The 19029-nt window shown below is 48.2% G+C and overlaps 2 long non-coding RNA genes across 2 annotated transcripts; one reads left to right on the top strand and one right to left on the bottom strand.

Moving 5' to 3' along the window:
* Positions 1–1064: 1064 nt before the first annotated feature.
* Positions 1065–9729, bottom strand: LOC131839412 (uncharacterized). Its single transcript, XR_009356949.1, has 4 exons — positions 9424–9729; positions 6434–6575; positions 1672–2637; positions 1065–1443 (listed from the first exon to the last, which is right to left on the bottom strand). It is a non-coding gene; the product is annotated as an uncharacterized LOC131839412 (long non-coding RNA).
* LOC131839413 (uncharacterized) lies at positions 8758–18298 on the top strand. Its single transcript, XR_009356950.1, has 3 exons — positions 8758–9177; positions 10476–10605; positions 16186–18298. It is a non-coding gene; the product is annotated as an uncharacterized LOC131839413 (long non-coding RNA).
* The last annotated feature ends 731 nt before the right edge of the window (positions 18299–19029 follow it).

The raw sequence follows: 19029 nt of genomic DNA, 5'->3' as shown, positions 1-19029 counted from the left end.
GTGATCCTATCTGTAGGGTGCTGTGAAAAGCGCATATCTTTAATTTCTTACATAAACTAGAATTATAATTAACAACTGGATATCACTTAGTGGGCACGTACTACCGCTCACATATTATGTGACGTTCTATGGCAAATGTCTCATGAATCCCCACCAGAGCCCTAGAATTTGGTAGTGTTGGCCCATTGAGTGTGGTCAGTCTCATCGTAGAGATAAAGGGACTCACACTATTTTTTTTTTTAAGATTTTACTTATTTATTTGAGAGAGACACAGTGAGAGAGAGCATGAGCGAGAAGAAGGTCAGAGAGAGAAGCAGACTCCCCATGGAGCTGGGAGCCCAATGTGGGACTCGATCCTGGGACTCCAGGATCATGACCTGAGCCGAAGGCAGTCGTCCAACCAACTGAGCCACCCAGGCGTCCCAGGGACTCACACTATTGACCCAAGGTCAAGACCATAGCTCTAAGTGAGAGAATTGAGATGAAATGCGAAGTCCTCTGACCCCATAATTTTCAGCTTTTCCACCGTACATATATGGACTATATATAATCCATATATATATGGTGTACAAAGCAGACTAGTCCTATCAAGAAAAAAAAAAACATGCATTTTTAAAAGAAATGATCTCTTAACAGGAAAAACATGAACATCTGCCTTTTGACTAAATTGGACATGAAAGATGATCTTGAGGGCTGAACAAAGCCACTGGCTGTCTGGGGTGATGTTTGAAAAGGGGATCTCCACTTCTTTTCTCCTTGATTAGGCTCCCTATCAGACAACCAGCGGCAGGCACCAAAGGTTGAAGACACATTTTAAGAGAAGGGTTTTGGGGGCGCCTGGGTGGCTCAGTGGGTTAAGCCGCTGCCTTCGGCTCAGGTCATGATCTCAGGGTCCTGGGATCGAGTCCCGCATCGGGCTCTCTGCTCGGCAGGGAGCCTGCTTCCCTCCCTCTCTCTCTCTGCCTGCCTCTCCATCTACTTGTGAATTTCTCTCTGTCAAATAAATAAATAAATAATCTTAAAAAAAAAAAAAAAAAAAAAAAAAAAAAAAAAAAAAAAGAGAAGGGTTTTGTCCATCATTTAAGACGTTTCCATACAAGTTAGGAAGTATCTGGCGTTTGCATTTTTGCCGCAGAATGGCTTGAGATCTTTCCACCCAGGGCTGGCTCAGGGAAGGGAAGACCCAAGCATCCCACTTGCTCGTGCCGTCCTGCCTGCCTCTGATGTCCTTCCTCTCACCTCTGGCCTGCTAACTCTTGAAGGCTCAGCTCCACTGTGGCTGCGGGGGAGGGGGGGTCCCTGCTTATCCTCTCAGGCTGAGCTCCATCCCCCCCCAACTGTGATATACGGAAGTGACCTGGGCACGTGAGGTGGGGTCCGAGACTCTAGACAGGCAGCAGGGCATTGCATTCTCTCTCTCTCTTTTTTTTTTTAAAGTTAAACCTTCTATTTTATTTTATTTATTTTTTTTTTTTATTATTATTTTAAAAGATTTTATTTATTTATTTGACAGAGAGAGATCACAAGTAGGCAGAGAGAGAGAGAGAGAGGAGGAAGCAGGCTCCCCGCTGAGCAGAGAGCCCGATGTGGGACTCGATCCCAGGACCCCGAGATCATGACCTGAGCCGAAGGCAGTGGCTTAACCCACTGAGCCACCCAGGTGCCCTAAACCTTCTATTTTAGAGGTGTACAAAATACTACAGAGCTAGCTCAGGGGACTTTTTTTTTTTTTTTTTTTTTTTTTTTGCAAGGGAGAGAGACTAGAGAGGGGAGGGGCAGAGGGAGAGGCACACAGAATCTTAAGCAGACTCTAATTCACAACTCTGAGATCATGACCTGAGCCAAAATTAAGAGTCTGATGCTTCACTGACTGAGCCATCCAGGTGTCCCCAAGTGAGCTTATTTATTTTTAAAGATTTGTTTATTTATTAGAGAGCTAACCAGCAGGGGGGAGGGGCAGAGAAAGTCTTAGGCTCCGCCCTGAACGTGGAACCCAACACAGGGCTTGATCTCGCGACCCGGAGATCACAACCTGAGCTCGACCAGGAGTCAGACGCTTAGCCCACTGCGCCACCCAGGTGCCCCGAATAAATTAAACATCTAAGTGCTATAAATGCAAACACACACACAGATTTAACACACAACCGGCCAGGTCTCTGCTTTGAGGTCATAGTCCGCTAACTGTATTTTCTTGGAGCAAATGAGGCTTCTTTTCTGCCTCTTCAGTATCCCTGCCAGGACACTGACATTGCTCTAGCTGGGTCACAGACACTTCCAATCCTACGAGGGTCCCTACTGTTGCTCTTTTATAGCCACACCCATCGCCCCCCCACCTCCGCCCCTCCTTTAGCCTCGACTGACTAATCTCATCTTCATTTCTAGAATTCTGTCTTTTGCAAGACTGTTGGATAAGTGGAACCACACAGTATGAAACTTTTGGAGATCGCCTTTTTCATTCAGCATGGCTCCCTGGGGAGTCGTTCGGTTTGCGGCTAGTACCTGTCCTCTGCCTCTTCTGATGGCTGAGCAGTACTCGTGATGTGGATTACCAGTTTGTTTCCGTCTCCCTTTAGAAGGCCATCCTCATTTCTTAAGCACCAGCACCTCATGGACAGGTACTTGCACACAAAGGGGGTCCTGGAGAGCAACATTAGTTGTGATTAGGAGTGTGGGCTCTGGACTTTGACTCCTAGCTCCAGAACTTACTATCCATGTGAGCTTTAGCCAAGTACTTAACTTCTGTCTGCCTCAGTTTTTCATCTGTAAAGTGGGAATAATGGTAGTGTCCATCTTACATAGTTATTCTGAAAATTAATGTATCAGTCCTTGTTAGGTGCTTAGCCCAAAGCCTGGTTGATGGTAAGAATGCAATTAAAGATTAATAAAAGGCCGCCGGGGTCTCTCAGTCAGTTAAGTGTCTGCCTTTGGCTTAGGTAATGATCTTGGGGTCCTGGAACCAAGCCCAGTGTCAGGTTCCTTGCTCAGTGGGGGTCTGCTTCTCCCTCTCCCTCTGGCCCCACCATCGCCCCGACGCCCCGACCCATGCGTTTGCTCTCTCTCTCTCTCAAATAAAAATCTTTAAAATAATTAATAGTAGGGGGCACCTGGGTGGCTCAGTGGGTTAAAGCCTCTGCTTTCGGCTCAGGTCATGGTCCCAGGGTCCTGGGATCGAGCCCCACATCGGGCTCTCTGCTCAGCGGGGAGCCTGCTTCCCTTCCTCTCTCTGCCTGCCTCTCTGCCTACTTGTGATCTGTCAAATAAATAAATAAAATCTTTAAAATAATTAATAGTAATATATCATCACTAATCATAAATATTCAGTGAACTGAAATGAAAAATCTGGAATAAGAAAATTCAAATTGGCAAAATGTCCAAATGAGGGAGTGATGGCACATTATAAAGGAATTATTTGTCTTCCTACAGTCTTTACATGGTTTTCCCGAGTTTCAACTTGCCCACACTCATTGAAAACAACCAAGTAGAACCCACTGATGATGCTGTGTCCTTCCTAACGCAGCTCACAGCCTCCCTCTGGGATAAAGGTGAGTCGATCAACTCAAAGAGCACATACTGAGCTTTTCTTGCGTGCATGGCAGGCACGGATCTAGGCGTCAGGGAGGCTGCCGTGAGCAAAACAGACACAGCTCATGCTCACAGCAGGTAATAACGTAAAAGAGGAAGATCTTGGGGCACCTGGGTGGCTCAGTGGATTAAGCCACTGCCTTTGACTCAGGTCATGGTCTCGGCGTCCTGGGATTGAGCCCCACATTGGGCTCTCTGCTCAGCAGGGAGCCTGCTTCCCCCTCTCTCACTGCCTCCTTGTGATCTCTCTCTCTGTCAAATAAATAAATAAAATCTTAAATTTAAAAAAAAAAAAAAGAGGAAGCTCTTCCCTACCTCGCCTCTGATCAGGAGGCATGGACCTGACTCCCACAGGAAAGAAAAGGGAAGCCCCCCAGCGGGTAGCTGTGGGGGGCTCATCTTGGTTTTCAACCTCTTGGCTCGACCTGGTGTGGGTCTGTTTGCAGGGAGTGGACGCGCTTGGTAAACCATTTAGTCTTCTCCCTACCCCCAGACCCCCTACACTCCCAGCTTGTCAGTGTGATGGGGAGACACACATCCACACTGCACACTGCACTGCAGTCCCAAAAGGTAACTGGGACCTGAGCTCTGAGGGGTTCCTACTGGAAGTGATGACTTACAGGATCTTTGTTCTCATCCCTGTCCCCAACCCGGGGTCCTCCTATGCCTGAGCCCAGTGACTGATGGGGGAGCTGCCATCTGGCCGCAGAGCCACAGTTTTCTCTGAGAGCCACTAACTGGCCCATGACCTTGGCCTCATTAGCTTGGCGCTCTCCACCTGAGCTGCCTGGATCAGTGCCAGCCAGGGAAACTAGCTCAGGCCCACAGGCCCCTGGGAGAGGTGTTGGGCAAAAATAGACCAGAGAGAGCCAGAGAATCCTTGAGCAGGAGGGCCCGTGGAGGTCACTGGCTCCAGGGTCATCCCAGCTCTACAGATGGAGGCTGAGGCCAGGGAGGGGGAAGGGGCCCGACCACCATCGTGCCGCAGCTCACACAGAGCTGAGATGGGGCTGGGCATCGCCTGACTCCCAAAGTCATGTTCTTCCCTCACCTGCGGCTCCCACTGGCCGTGGTCAGGGAGGGCTGAAAACAACCAACAGATGCTAAGAATTATAGATTGTGCCCTACATTGTACATCTGAAAATAATATAATGCTGTATGTTAACTGGAATTAAAGATATACAGATTAGGGAACAATTTATCATAGGGTATTGCTGTTTCTTTTTAAAATACACACACACACACACACACACACACACGAATTTAAAAATGCCCTGAGGGCACCTGGGTGGCACAGTTCTTTAAGTATCTGACTCTTGATTTTTGGATTGGGTCACCATCTCCAAGTTGTGAGATTGAGCCCTGTGTCAGCTCTGCACTGGATATGGAGTCTGCTTGAGATTCTCTCTCTCCCTCTTCTCTGTCCCCCAACTTGCACACATGCCTGCACATACTCTCTTTAAAAAAAAAAAAAAAGCTTAAAAATGGCCTGAAACAAAAAACTGGTGTGAATATTTCTAACAGGTAAAGAAGAATATGTTAAGAGACAGGGTCACATGGCCAGTGGGGACTCTGGGACTTCACTGTCTGAATGTGAATCCCAGCTCCACGCCTTATTTGCTGTGTGTCTTTCATCAAGTTACTTAATCTCTCTGTGCCTTCTTCGTTCACCTGTAAAGTGGGGACAGCAGTGGAGCCCACCGTGCGCGGGGCCGATGATGCGGAGCCTGTCCACAAAGAGCACTGGGGTCCGAGGCTGCAAAGCCGCCCCGAATCCGTGTTGGTAGGGAATGTCAATGGCACAGAAAGAGGGAAAAAAAAAAGCAAAAGCCAACCTGCTCCCCTGAGTCCTTCCCCAGAGGAATGTGCGTACGGGAGATAACTCGCGTGTATACCAGCACATACGTGTGTGCGCAGCCGTGTGCGTTGAGCAATATGATTTCAAGTATGGGATCAAAGCACTCTGCTTTACATGGGTTCTGGTCTTGCCTTATCCGATTGGCAGTCTAGCTGGATGATGATTTTGATTCGTTGGTTCAGGCATAGCCTCTTCCTTTTAATGACTATGTAATATTTCATCCAATGGAAGGGCCATTGTGTATTTAAGTAGACCCCAAAATAGGTGGTCACAACACACAGGAGTGGCTGGGTTTAGCAGAAACGGACGGAGTCCCAAGAAATAAGGCCGTAAATACAGGTTGTGGGAAAATCTTCATGGGCTTGATTATCAGCCCTGTAACTCCATGCAAATGATAAATTTCATTCGTGTATGGAGTACCAGCTGTTTGCCTCACGATAACCTGCTTGGGTGGATCACCATTAGAATCCGCATTGCAGGGTAGCCCACAGGTGCCGTTGGTTCCCCTAGGTCATCCCGCTAGTGGTACAGCGCTCAGGCTAAGGTAGGCATGTGCAGTGGGAGGTCTGGGCTTCCTTCTGCAGGAAGTGATGGGGCCCCGCCCACTGGTGTGTCTTTAGCCTCCTCTTCTCACCACACGCTTCTCTGTGCTTATGGCGGCACTGCAGCCTAGATGAACTCAGGCCCCGGGCAAGGTGGGAGCTTTGATGAGGCTGAGGGCCCCCTGAGTCCAGGCAGGGCTCAGCTGGAGCTGGAGCAGGCAAGAGAGGGCTTGGGTCTTTGCTCAGACCTGTATTGTCCAGCCTGACTTCTGGCTTCCTCTGGAGAGCAGCTGAATTCCCCAACTACCTTGAGCGTCTCTAGGGCCACTGCAGGATCACCCCAGTTACTGAAACCACACTCACTCCTGAGTGGGTCTTCTGTTCTTCACTAAGGCCCCCCTCCCTCCCTGTAGCTGATCCTAAAGACCATCTGTGGTTTAGCAAGACTTACTCTTTTTGTGTGTGGTGGGAAGGTGGTGATATTGGCCTTTGCACTGGGACCACTTCTCAGGAGTTCTCCCTCTCATTGCTGGAGCCCTGTGCTGGAGCCTGGCCTGTGTTGGTGTCTCCAACATGAGTATTTTCCAGCAGGTCTGCAAACAACAGTGTAGGGCGGGGAGGGGAACAAAAGGGGCGCTTGCATGGTTTAGTCCATTGAGCATTTGACTCTTGATTTCGGCTCACGTAGTATCTCAGGGTTGTGAGATCAAGCTCCATGTCAGACTCAGTGCTCAGCAGAGTCTGATTCTCCCCCCACCCCTCCCCCAACTGATGTAAGGGTGTGCTCATTCTCTCTCTTTCTCTCTCAAATATAGAGTCTTTTCAAAGAGTGAAAACAGATCCCTACCTCACACCATAACAAAGTCAACTCCAGATGTAAATATGAAAGGCAAAACTTCAAGATTTTTAGGGAGAAAAATAAGATAGTATTTCTCTGACCCTGGGACAGGGAAGGATTTCCTTCTTTCCTTCTTTTTTTTTCTTTTAAGATTTTATTTATTTATTTGACACAGAGAGAGATCACAAGTAGGCAGAGAGGCAGGCAGAGAGAGAGAGAAGGAAGCAGGCTCCCTGCCGAGCAGAGAACCCCATGCGGGACTCAATCCCAGGACCCTGAGTCTTTCCTTCTTTTTAAAAAGATCTATTTATTTATTTATTTATTTGAGAGGGAGAGAGCATGAGGAAGGACAGAGGGAGAGGAAGAGAGAGAATCTCAAGCAAACTCCCCACTGGGCACAGAGCCCGAACCAGGGCTCTATCTCACGACCCTGAGATTAGGACCTGAGCTGAAATCAAGAATTGGATGCTTAAACAATTGAGCCACCAGGCACCCTGGGGAAGGATTTCTTAAAACATAAAAGACACAAACCATTCAAGAAAAAAGATTCATAAATTTCAGTGCATTAAAATTTATCCAAAGGTACCACTACAGGAGTGAAACAAAACAAAACAAAACCTCCTTCCCCCAAACTAGGTGAAGATAATTTCAACACATAAATTATACAGGATTATTATCTAGAACATAGAAGGGATTTTTCAAATCCTTAAGGAAAAAGCAAACAACCCAATAGAAAGATGGACACAGACGTGAAGAGGCATTCAGAGACAATGGCCAAAGAACCTCATTAGAAAGTCAGAAATGCTGGGACGCCTGGGTGGCTCAGTTGGTTAAGCAGCTGCCTTCGGCTCAGGTCATGATCCCAGCGTCCTGGGATCGAGTCCCACATCGGGCTCCTTGCTCTGCAGGGAGCCTGCTTCTTCCTCTGACTCTGCCTGCCACTCTCTCTGCCTGTGCTTGCGCTCTCTCTCTCTCTCTCTCTGACAAATAAATAAAATCTTAAAAAAAAAAAAAAAAAAAAAAGAAAGTCAGAAATGCTCACTAAAACCGTAACGCGACCTTGTTCTTCCTACCCCCTGGCTGCAGCTAGGGAGCTAGACAGAGATGGGTTCACCGAAGAGAGTTTCAGCACTGGGCTGGCTGGCTTCCTAGCTGGCCCAGACCCCACAGCCTTCCTGGCACTTCCTGCCCACCCTGAGCAGCTGCCAACCACTCAGGCATTTTCTTCCACTCCTGCTTTTTTGCTGCCTGGACTTAGACTTCTTAGTTTCCTAAGTTGTTTCTTGTTTTTCCCCTAAATTTTCATTTGGAAAACCTGTTCAAGCTTGCAGAAAAGTTAAAAGAATGGTACCATAAATCCTTGAGCACTGTTTGCCCAAGAATCGTCATTGGTTAACATTTTGTTGCTCCTTATGATTAACTGTATTACTGCCAGTAATGCTTTTGCTGACCCATTTGAGGGTAAATCACAGGCATTTTGACCCTCTGACTCCAAATGCTTCACTCCATCACTTCCTCCTTTACACTCAGGAAGCAAAAGGCCAGGAGGGACGACAAATGCAGATGGAAGGCCTTACGATAGTTTTTATATAGTTTTTATCTTCCCAATATGCATGAAACCTAGGTGTTCACTGCAGCCTCTCTCCTTAAAGTAGCTTTATCCTGACGATCAAGCGCAACATGCCTGCACATTCATTGAGCGTCTCTAGAAGATGCGGGGAAATGATAAATGATTGCCTCTGGGAAAGGAAACAGAGGGGCTAGGGAACAGACTGGGAGAGAGATTTGTTTTTCAGTCTGTATGCTTTTGGCTTTTGTAATTTGGACTTTTGATTACTTAGTCAAGCAAAACCCCCCACATTTTGTAACTGACCTAAGCAAGGTCACTCAGTACCAGGAGGCAAAGAGAGGACTCAAACCCAGATCTGCAACCATGAACCTGAGTTTGTTCCCGGCATCACAAGATGTTACATAAATCCACCCTTTTAACCTAAATCGATCCACTTGGGCACTACTGGGACATAAAAGAGGTAGCAGAAATCCAAGGAAAGGTACAGACGCCTGCACCTGTCACAGAGAAGTGACATTCTCGGAGGCCTGCTGGGATTTGAGCTGCTTTCAACGGGCAGCAACATTCTAAGGTCGGAGCACGGTGGCACTCCTCTGGAGACCTCCTGAGCCAGCGGGACGGACACGGTCCCTGAGGCATAATGACCTGGGTCCCCATAAACTACAGCTGTGACCTTGGAGAGGTCACCCAGCCCCTCTGAGTTCCATTCCTTCATCAGGAACAGGGGAAGATGATATTCCCTATCGAATGGGTTAACACTGTTGTTAGTCTAGCAAACTCCCGAAAGGTGAGCGGTCAGTCACAGCCCAGTGCTGAGGGATGGTGGCAAGTGGCTGTCCACAGCAGAGCACAATGATGAGATGGCCTCTGGGTGGGGACTCTCTCCAGGGTGGCGGAGGGTGTGACCTCGTATAGTCCTTTCGCTCTTTCTTTCTTGGACAGTGTGTGGGCCGAGCAAGGTGCTCTCTCAATCCTGGCGTTCCAGGATTCCGGGCACTTCTGGGCTGACTCTTCTCATGTGAGCTCCACTTACCTCTCTAACGCTGAGAGGAGAGGCCGTGGCTACACAAGAGGATGCCAGGGATGGCCGCAGAGTTGGGCAGGGGCTTCTGGCAGTCGTCTCCGCCCCTCCTGGCTTCCCTCCCTGCTTCTCACTGGAGACTGTGTAGTCCAGGTCTGGGTCCTCAGGAATATTGGTAACTGCAGATTCTTAATGCTGAACTTGACTCTAAAAACACACCCCCAGGCAGAAAAATTCCAGGGCGGAGCAATGTCCCATCCCGGCAGGAAGCTACCTATCTGAGCAGAGGTGGGAAGACAGTCTGGACCTAAAGATAGGTCCACAGATTCTCCAACACATGTGGGCCCTGGCTCCGATTTCCTTCTCCCTGCGCCTCGCTTACCTCTCCTGCGGGTCCCTGGGGGGTGGAGCACTTCCGTTGGCTTAAACTCCCTTCCCTACTGCTAAGGACCTCAGCCCTCCTCTCTGCACTGCGCCCCTTTCCAGAACCCCAGTCCACCCTCTCCTCCCAAGCTCACACTTTCTGCTCTGAGTGATGAAGGCCTGCCCCGTCCCCGTGGTGTTATTTCTCTTCCCAACCGCCCTGCAACGTGAGTGGTTCTGTGTCCCCATTTGACAACAGGGAGAACCGAAGCCTAAAGGAGTCCAGGCAGGGTCGCAGAGCTTGCAGACAGGGGGGCCATGATTCCTGCACTGGCCAACAGCTCAAGTCTTTGTCCTTTGGTACAGTCCTAGCTGCTTTTCCCACCCAGACCCTTGGGAGCCCCTATGTCATGCGTGTGTCCACATTAGAGGCAAGACATCTGTGTGTGCCCCCTCGTCCGTGGCTAGAGCCTCTAGAATGTGGACTAGGCATTATTCACCTTTGCCTCCGCAGGCCAGGTGAGGACCAGGGGACACTTGGGAAAAAAGGCAGCTGAAGGGACCTTTGGGCGGATATCCCCGAGGCCATCCTACACGAGGTCCTTGCCCCACAGCCAAGAGGGGTGCAGAAGCCCGGGATGTGCTCTGGGTGCTGGCTTTCTAGCTCCAGTGGTCAGCAGGTCACTATTTTTTTTTTCCAGCAACATCTCTGTGAAAACTCAAGCGTCCTGCAGTGTCCAGAGCTGAGGCGGCCCTTGCTTTGGCCTCTACCATCCTGCCTCCCTCCTGCCCTCCCGCCTACCCTAACAGCCAGGTAGTTGGAAAAAAGAGGTAAAGCATCTTAAAAATTTCCGATGAAAATGGGTGCAAGTCACTCCTGCGTCATGGAAAATAAAAGCACTCCTGGTTTCCTGCTCCCTTCCCTCTCCCCTCCCCACCCCTGCCTGGTTTCTGTTCCAGATGGGGACTGTTCTCCTTTGGAGGGGGTCCGGTGGCTGCATGGCCAGCGATGATTGGAGGCGAAGGGCGGAGGAGGAAATCCTTCTCTTGTGGAACCCTCACCAAAAATATTACTGGTCTTTGTCCAGAGGACAAACGGTAGATATAGTAATAGAAACAACATGTTTTAGAAGTGCAGAGAATTAGTTAATAAATATTTCTCAGTAAATAAATATCAGTTAATAAATATTGCCTAAGCACCGCCCTCATGCTCCAGCCACTTGTGCCTGCAGTCAGGGGTCTCTAGTGTTCGGGAGCCTGCTCAGGCTATTACTTGGCTGTGTGACCTTGAGCCAATCACTTAACCTCTCTGGCCATCAGACGCATCATCAGTAAAAGGTCAAAGGTGATGATTCATTTGAATCCACTCTCCGAGCATTGCTCTCAGGATCAAGTGGGATGTGAAATGTGCATCCAGGCATCCTTTGCAAACTCTGCAGATATGTACGCGACTCATGTGACCTATCACCGCTCTGTGCGTGCCATGCCTTCCAAGCTCATTTTCACTTGCTGTCTCCCATTAGCTCCAATCCTAACTCAGCAGTTCTGCTCTGTTGTGCTCCCCTGTCCCGAGTATACCTCACTCATTTTCAGATCTCTGGGCATTTACGGGTTGGCAAGGGGTCAGACCTAGCCAGGCCTCAGAAATTCATCACTGTTGAGAGTAAGACTGTCAAGGCAGAAACCCAGGTCCCGCTATCAGCTGCTGTGCGCCCTCGAGCAAGCTACTTCCCCTCTCTGTGCCTCAGTTTCCCCTCTGAAAAAGTGGGACGGATAATAGCTCTTCTCCCACAGGACAGGCTGTGGGAAGGGAATTCATCGACCCACACGAAGGGCTTAGAACTCTGCCTGGCATGTTGTGGGGTCTGGACCAACCCTCCACCTCCTCGGCTCTTGGCTTTGATTTTATTGATCAGGAAAGTGAGGACCAAACCTCCAGGAGATGCAGAGGCCTGGGGACAAGGCCGAGGGGTAGGGGAAGGAAGATAGGGAGCTGGAAAGGCGGAGTGAGGGGAGAAAATCCAGCAGACTGAGTTTCGAGCAGGTGTTTGGAGCAGCTCAGATGGGGAAGGAGAGGCTAGGAATGCGGACATCCTGCTCTGTGAACTGAGAGCTCAGTCTCTGTTAAAAGACCGGTGAATACTGATTGATGATGTACAAGATCTGGTCCTTGTTCCTGGGAGTTTGTGATTTACGCAGGAAGGCAAAGCAAACCCGTGAACAGCTGTGAGGTTGCCTCGCAAGAGCGACATGGTTTGCTGTGGCCCCACCTGTCAGCTGTCCAGGCAGCGCACGCTTCAGTGTCAAAGCAGCGGCCCTGACAGAAGGGAGAAGTCAGAAGTGGGCAAGGCTCCTGCAGGCTCTGGGCACGGCACGGCACACGGCGGTGTGCGTTGAGCAGAGCCCCCGGGAATGGTCAGGACTCGGCTCCCTGCTTTCTGCACTGCAAACCCTCCTCTTGGATTCATTTTCACGTTGATTGAAAGTGACTCTGGGTCTGGGCTCTGGCGTGTTTATAAGTGTCTTTATTTTCCCCTGTCAGATAAATGATTTTTAGCTAGGCATAGGATTCCAAGTTCCAGAGACTTTACCACGGAACTTAGAAGGAATTGTCCCGTGATCTTTCAGCACTTGTGACTGATGTGATTTCTGACCCTATCAAAACTTCTTTTCTTTTCTCCTTCCCCTTTCCCCCACTCCCCTCCTCTCCTCTCCCCTCATCTCCTCTCTTCTCTTCTCTGGAGAGAGAGAGAGAGAGAAAGGGTGTGGTGCTTTATCTCACGACACTGAGATCATGACCTGAGCCAAAACCACGAGTCAGACGTTTAACCCACTGAGCCACCCAGGTGCTCTGAAACTTATTTCCTTGTAGGGAATCTGCTTTTTACCTCTAAAATCTTTAAAAATTTCCCTTGTGTTTGTAGATTTCATCAACATGAGTTCTTCATACATGGGTCATTCAATCTGAAGATGTTACATTACATTCTAGATTGGAGTTTTTCCAGTCCGGGGAGTTTTTCTCTTATTATTTATTGGATTATTTCTTCCTTTGAGTTATTTCTGCTCTTTAAGACAGGTATTGGAGTCTCTGGATCTGTCATCCACGTCACAACTTTTTTCCCATTTCCCATACGCTCCTGACTCTTTATCCTTCTATGCTCTTATATTATCCAACCCATCTCCCCACTTCCTTTTTCATAACTGCCTGTTTCTCAGGCTTAGTTTGGGTTCTCCAGTAAGAAAAACCTGAAAAAAATTTATTGGAGTTCAAGTAGCTTATCTGGGGGATGACACCGGAAACTACCTGTAGACCAGTGGGGAAGTGAGACGGGGAAGGGAAGGCAGCCAACGACGGATGCACCAATGAACTGCCTCTCAGAGCTACTCCGGGGTGAGAGAGCCGGGGTATTTATACCGACTCCCACTGGCCATTGGTTGAGGGCTTCTCCTAGTGGAGGGGGTGTGAATTCCTCAGCACTTTGAGCATGCCACGCAAAGAGAACTCTGGAGGCTGAAGGAGGGAAAAGGCCTCAGGCAAAGAAATGCTGGCACAGTGAACCAAAATGAGAAAGATGAGGGGACATGGTTAGGACATCAACTGTGTCTCCTTTCATGGGTGCATTAGTCATCTCATATTCCTTGGAAGACATTGAACAACTTCTGTTAAACTTCCTTCTGTTTCCTTGAACGCTTCTCTTTAATAATTTTGCTTTTACTGATTTCAGGGAAGTTTGTTGCATGTCTGGGGCCAATGGCAACAAAGAGCAAAAGTGGGGGAGTATGATCTAGAAGCTATCTTTTGGGAGTAGGGTGCCTCAGACTGTTCTAGATTTTACCACCTTCCTGGGACTCTGCCCGATCTCTTGCTTTTCCCACCCAAGTTCTGGACACACTGTTCTGGGCTGGGGCCAAGTTCCTTTGCCCCCTACTGCTTGACAAAGGACAGGGACTACTGCCAGCTATTTGTTCTAGATGTCTGTTCTCAAACAACCACCCCGATAATGACTTCAAGACTCTTCCTGCTCCTCAAATCCACTGTCCAAGACTCAGAACTCCCACTTCTCACAGCCTTCCTCTTTGACACATGTTTTGGGCTGTGGTTCCCCTAACAAACCAATTCTCTATGTTCTCTGTCCTTCTGTGGGCAGTTGGTTTTTGGCTCTCATGTTTCAAGTCCTGTTAAGAGTCTACTGTTCTTAAATATTTCTTTTCTGTCATTTCTAGGGATTGAGGATGAAAGTAGCCATAAAAACCTATGCACAGTCTAGCATATGGACCCAACCCCCAAGAAAGATAATTTTTCAAACCATTACTGAGTGTTATAAAATGCACTCCTGGCACCACCACCACTGCCCACGCTTGGCATCTTATCAAGAGCCTACAGTAAGGGTTTGGATGTCACACTAATATTTCCTTCTAACGTGCCATGCTGATAAACTGCATGGAGGCAATTTATGCTTTTCAGACGAGATCGGGCGCATTCAGGGTGGTATGGCTGTAGGTCAATTTTTGCTTTTCCATAATGGCTGTAACTGTACCTGCCATCTTGCCTCCCTACATACCCTTCACGTTCCTTCCAGGGAGTGGTAGGGTCTATGTCTTCTCTCCTTGAACTTTCTGTCTTATGGCAGAAATCGCTCTCTAGCTTCTGGGACTGAATTTTGAAAATGCCTGGCACTTCCCCCTTGCTCTCTGGGGACACGGACATTAGATACCAAGCCACCATGCTCTGAGGAAGCCCAAATTAGCCCACATGGAGAGGCCACGTGCAGCTCAGCTGACATCCCAGCTGACAGGCGGCCTCAGCTGCTGCCCATGTGAATGAAGCCATATCTTGATGAATCCAGACCTTACCTGGCAAGTCACTCCCAGTTTTTTAATCTTCCCAGCTGAGGTCCTAAGCATGGTGGGCCAGAGGCAAGCTGTCCCAGCTGTGCCCCATCCAAACTCCTGACCCAGAGAATCCAGAAACATGGTTGTTTCACACTTCCGAACTTAAAAGTTAGATAGCCCAAAATAATCACTGGGACATGAGCCACGGAGGGCTCAGTGGCATGAGGACCATTTTCACACTATCTTTCCCCGGAATGCCATTGATTCTCTTTTTTTACCTGGGTAATTCCTCTTCATTCTTTAAGAGTTAGCTCAGGGGTGCCTGGGTGGCTCAGTGGGTTAAAGCCCCTGCCTTCGGCTCAGGTCATGATCTCGGGGTTCTGGGATCAAGCAGGGTTCTGCTCAGCAGGGAGCCTGCTTCCTCCTCTCTCTCTCTGCTTCTCTGCCTACCTGTGATCTCTGTCAAATAAATAAATAAAATCTTTTAAAAATAATAATTAAAAAAAAAAAAAAAAAAAGGTTTAGCTCAAACTCCATCTCCGTAGAGCCTTCCTTGATCAGTCTAGCCCATAAGGATCTAATTCCGCCCTGGAGGCTAAGGAACATCCTTCCAGTTCTCTAGAGAGAGGTAGCATGGTGTAGTGGAAATGTGGAAATCTAGTTTTGACATCTGAAATATTTAGCAGTCTACTCCCAGTACTACCACTGACCAGCTGTATGATCTTGGGAAGGTCGCTTCATCAGCAGTATTGTTGAAAAGATTAAATGAGATGATGCGTGTTATCCCTCTGGACAATCACAGATTGTCAACGATCAGACAGCCAACAATTATTTATTGAACGCTGTTGTGAATATTTAGTTCTGTGTAACATCCCATCCCCAAAACCCAGTGGCTTGAAATAATAACACCCACTTATTTAGCTCTTGAAACTTCAGTTTAAACAGGGCTGTGTGGGACAGCCCATGTCCATTCCCAGCATGCAGGGTGAATCAGCTGGGGAGAGAAGATCCATTTCCAAGACGGCTCACTCCCATGGCTGATATGTTAATGTAAGCTGTTGGCTGGGGCACCTCCCAGTTCCTCTTTGTGTGGGCCTTTACTTAGGGCTACTTGGGTTTCCTTCCAACAGGGAAGCTGAGTTTCAGGAGTGAGTATTCCAAGAAACCCAAAATGGAAACAGATGGTCTCTTAAGACTTGGATGCAGAAATGAGTGCAGTGTGGCTTCTGCCATATTCTATCCGTCAAAGCAGTCAGAAGGCCCACCCAACCCAAGGGGGAGGAACATAGACCCCACCTCTGAATAGAAGGACTATAAAAGAGATTTTGACCTTGTGTCATGTGTCACAAACCCCTTCTAGGTATCAGGTACACTTGCATGCTCCACAGTTATAGTGTAAAACAGAGACGCTGCCCATCTCATGGAAACTAGACTCCACAGTACTATTTGTTTTGCTAGATGTACTTATATCTTGGGTCTTCAGCTAGCCTGAAAATATCTTCCAGAGCAAGGTTTTGTCTTCTTTATCTTTGTACCCTTGACACTTGATACACTGACTGGCATTTTGTTCATGAACAGGTAATATTGCTGAATTAAATTCCACCAGGTAGAAGCGGATCATGAGAAAACAGCAGATGGAAACAAGCCAAGAGCACAGGGAAAGATGCACAGCATCGTTACTCATTAGGGAAATGCAAATCAAAACCACAGTGAGATACTGCTTCATTAAAAAAGACCAAAAATCGCAAGCATTGGTGAAGATGTGGAGAAACCGGACCCCTTTTCCATTGTCGGTGGGAATGTAAAATGACACGGCTGGCCAAGCAAGCAGTGGGGCCGTTGTTCAAGAACTTGAATGTCCAGTTCCCAAATGACTCAGCAATTCTGCTCCTAGGTGTAAACCCAAGAGAAGCAAAAACATATGTGCGCACAAAAACTTGTATGTCAATGTGCATGAGACCATTATTCCCATTAGGCAAAAAGTGGAAACAACCCAAATGCCAATCAACGGATGAATGAATAAGGAAAATGTGATCCATCCATACAATGGAGTAGTATTCTGCCTTAAAAAGCAATGAAATCCTGGGATGCCTTGGTGGTTCAGTCCGTTAAGCATCTGACTCTTGGTTTCAGCTCAGGTTATGATCTCAGGGTGGTGAGATCTAGCCCTGTATAGTGTTCTGTGCTGGGCAGGAAGCTTGCTTGAGATTCTCTCTCTCCTTTTCCTCTGCCCCTGCCCCCTGGCTTGCATGAGAGCGTGCTCTCTAGCTCACTCTCTTAAAAAAAGACAAAAAAAAAAAAAAAAAAAGAAAGAAATCCTGATACAGCTCCAATGTGGATGAAATGGACGAACCTGGAAGACATTATGTTAAGTGAATTAAGCCAGACATGAAAGGACATGTATGTATGTGAATGTGTGTGTGTGTGTACGTGTGTATATACATATATATATTATTTTACTATTCTACTTATATGGAACATATACAATATTTACTGTATTCTTCCACTTATATGGGGGTTCATGGAATGGTCAAATGCACAGCTTAGAAAGTAGAACTCTGCTTGCCAGGGGCTGAGGGAGAGTAGCAGGGAGCTATCCTTTTAAGGGGGACAGAGTTTCAACATAGGATGATGGAAACATTCTGGAGTTGGGTATGGTGATGTTTGCACGATGGTGGAAAGATGCTTAAAGCCACTGACCTGCACACCGAAAAACGGCTAAAACTAAGTCTTAGGTACATATTGCTAAAGCAAAAAAAAAAAAACAACTTTAAAAACTATACGGAAACAAAAGAAGCCATAACTGACACCTGCTACGACACAGATGAACCTTAAAAACTTGATGCTGGGGACACCTGGGTGGCTCTGTCCATTACGTGTCTGTCTTCAGCTTGAGTTGTGATCTGAGGGTCCTGGGATCGAGTCCTGTGACGGGCTCCTCGCTCAGTGGGGAGCCTGCTTCTCCCTCTCCCCCTCTGTCTGCTGCTCCCCCTGCTTACTTATTCTGTCTCTCTCTCTGACAAATAAATAGATAAAATCTTAAAAACAAAACAAAACATGATGCCATGTGGAAGAAGCTAGGCTCGAAAGATCACAGACCCTATAATTCGGTGTATGTGGGACGCAGATCCAGAGAGACACGGAGCGGACCGGAGGTGGAGAGAGGTGACCAGTCTGCACTGAGCTTCCTGCTGGGGCCATGAGACTGTTCTGAAGTTAGGATGAGTGCCGATGGCACAGCCTCACGGCTACCTTAAAACCATTGGATGGTGCACTTTGAAAGGACGAATTTTATGGCACGTGAACTATACCTCAATAAGGCTGTTATTAAAAATTTATAGCCCACCTTGATTTACTTGACATAACCTGCAACCAAGGAGACCTGTTTCCAGGAAGCCAGGAAGACGGGAAGCGAAAGGACAGACGCTGAAAAAGACATCCCCAGACCCGCGTCTTCACAAGGTAGTTTGGAATTACGAAAGCAGCACACGCTAATCAAAACTCATGACTCGGGACGCCTGGGTGGCTCAGTTGGTTGGACGACTGCCTTCGGCTCAGGTCATGATCCTGGAGTTCCGGGATCGAGTCCCACATCAGGCTCCCAGCTCCATGGAGAGTCTGCTTCGCTCTCTGACCTTCTCGCTCATGCTCTCTCTCACTGTCTCTCTCTTAAATAAATAAATAAAATATTAAAAAAAAAAAAAAAACTCATGACTCATATAGAGATATAACTGAAAAGCCTCTTGACTCTCACTCCTTAGAGGTGACCACTACTACGATATTGCAAGCCTCTGGGTCCATGAGGGTGTTTTGGTTTCAAGGCGCCAGCCCTGGTGAAGGCGGGCAGGGATGGGGTCTGTCGGAATGGTGCGAGTTCGCTCAGTTTGGAGATCCGGGGGCTCCCAGGTCAGAAGCCGAGCTGTAGTCTCAGGAGGGCCCCACAGTCCCAAGAGGCAGCTCCAATCACGTCTGCTCAGTGGCTGAGGCACTGCAGCCCTGAGTCAGAGCTCCTGGGGAAGATGGGCAGCTTGCGCCAGGGCTGACTTGTGATCGGACAAGCTTGGTTGTCCAGAACCATCACCGTGGCTGGTGCTGTGCTTGGCCAGGCCTGAGTTCTGTGCTCCAGCCCTAGAGACAGAGGGAGGAATAGAGTCCGACCCAAACCACCGGCATGGAATGTGGGGGAAGAATCCATTCTCAGAAGAGGATCTGGGTGCTATTTTTTTTTAAGATTTTATTTATGTATTTGACACAGAGAGAGATCACAAGTAGGCAGAGAGGCAAGCAGAGAGAGAGAGAGGGGGAAGCAGGCTCCCCGCCTAGCAGAGAGCCCGATATGGGGCCCGATCCCAGAACCCTGGGATCATGACCTGAGCCAAAGGCAGAGGCTTAACCCACTGAGCCACCCAGGCGCCCCATGGG

The sequence above is a fragment of the Mustela lutreola genome, chromosome 8 (genome assembly GCF_030435805.1).
Source record: "Mustela lutreola isolate mMusLut2 chromosome 8, mMusLut2.pri, whole genome shotgun sequence".
NCBI lineage: Eukaryota > Metazoa > Chordata > Mammalia > Carnivora > Mustelidae > Mustela > Mustela lutreola.
Note: the sequence above shows the minus strand (reverse complement) of the source record. Positions and strands in the feature narration are given on the sequence as shown.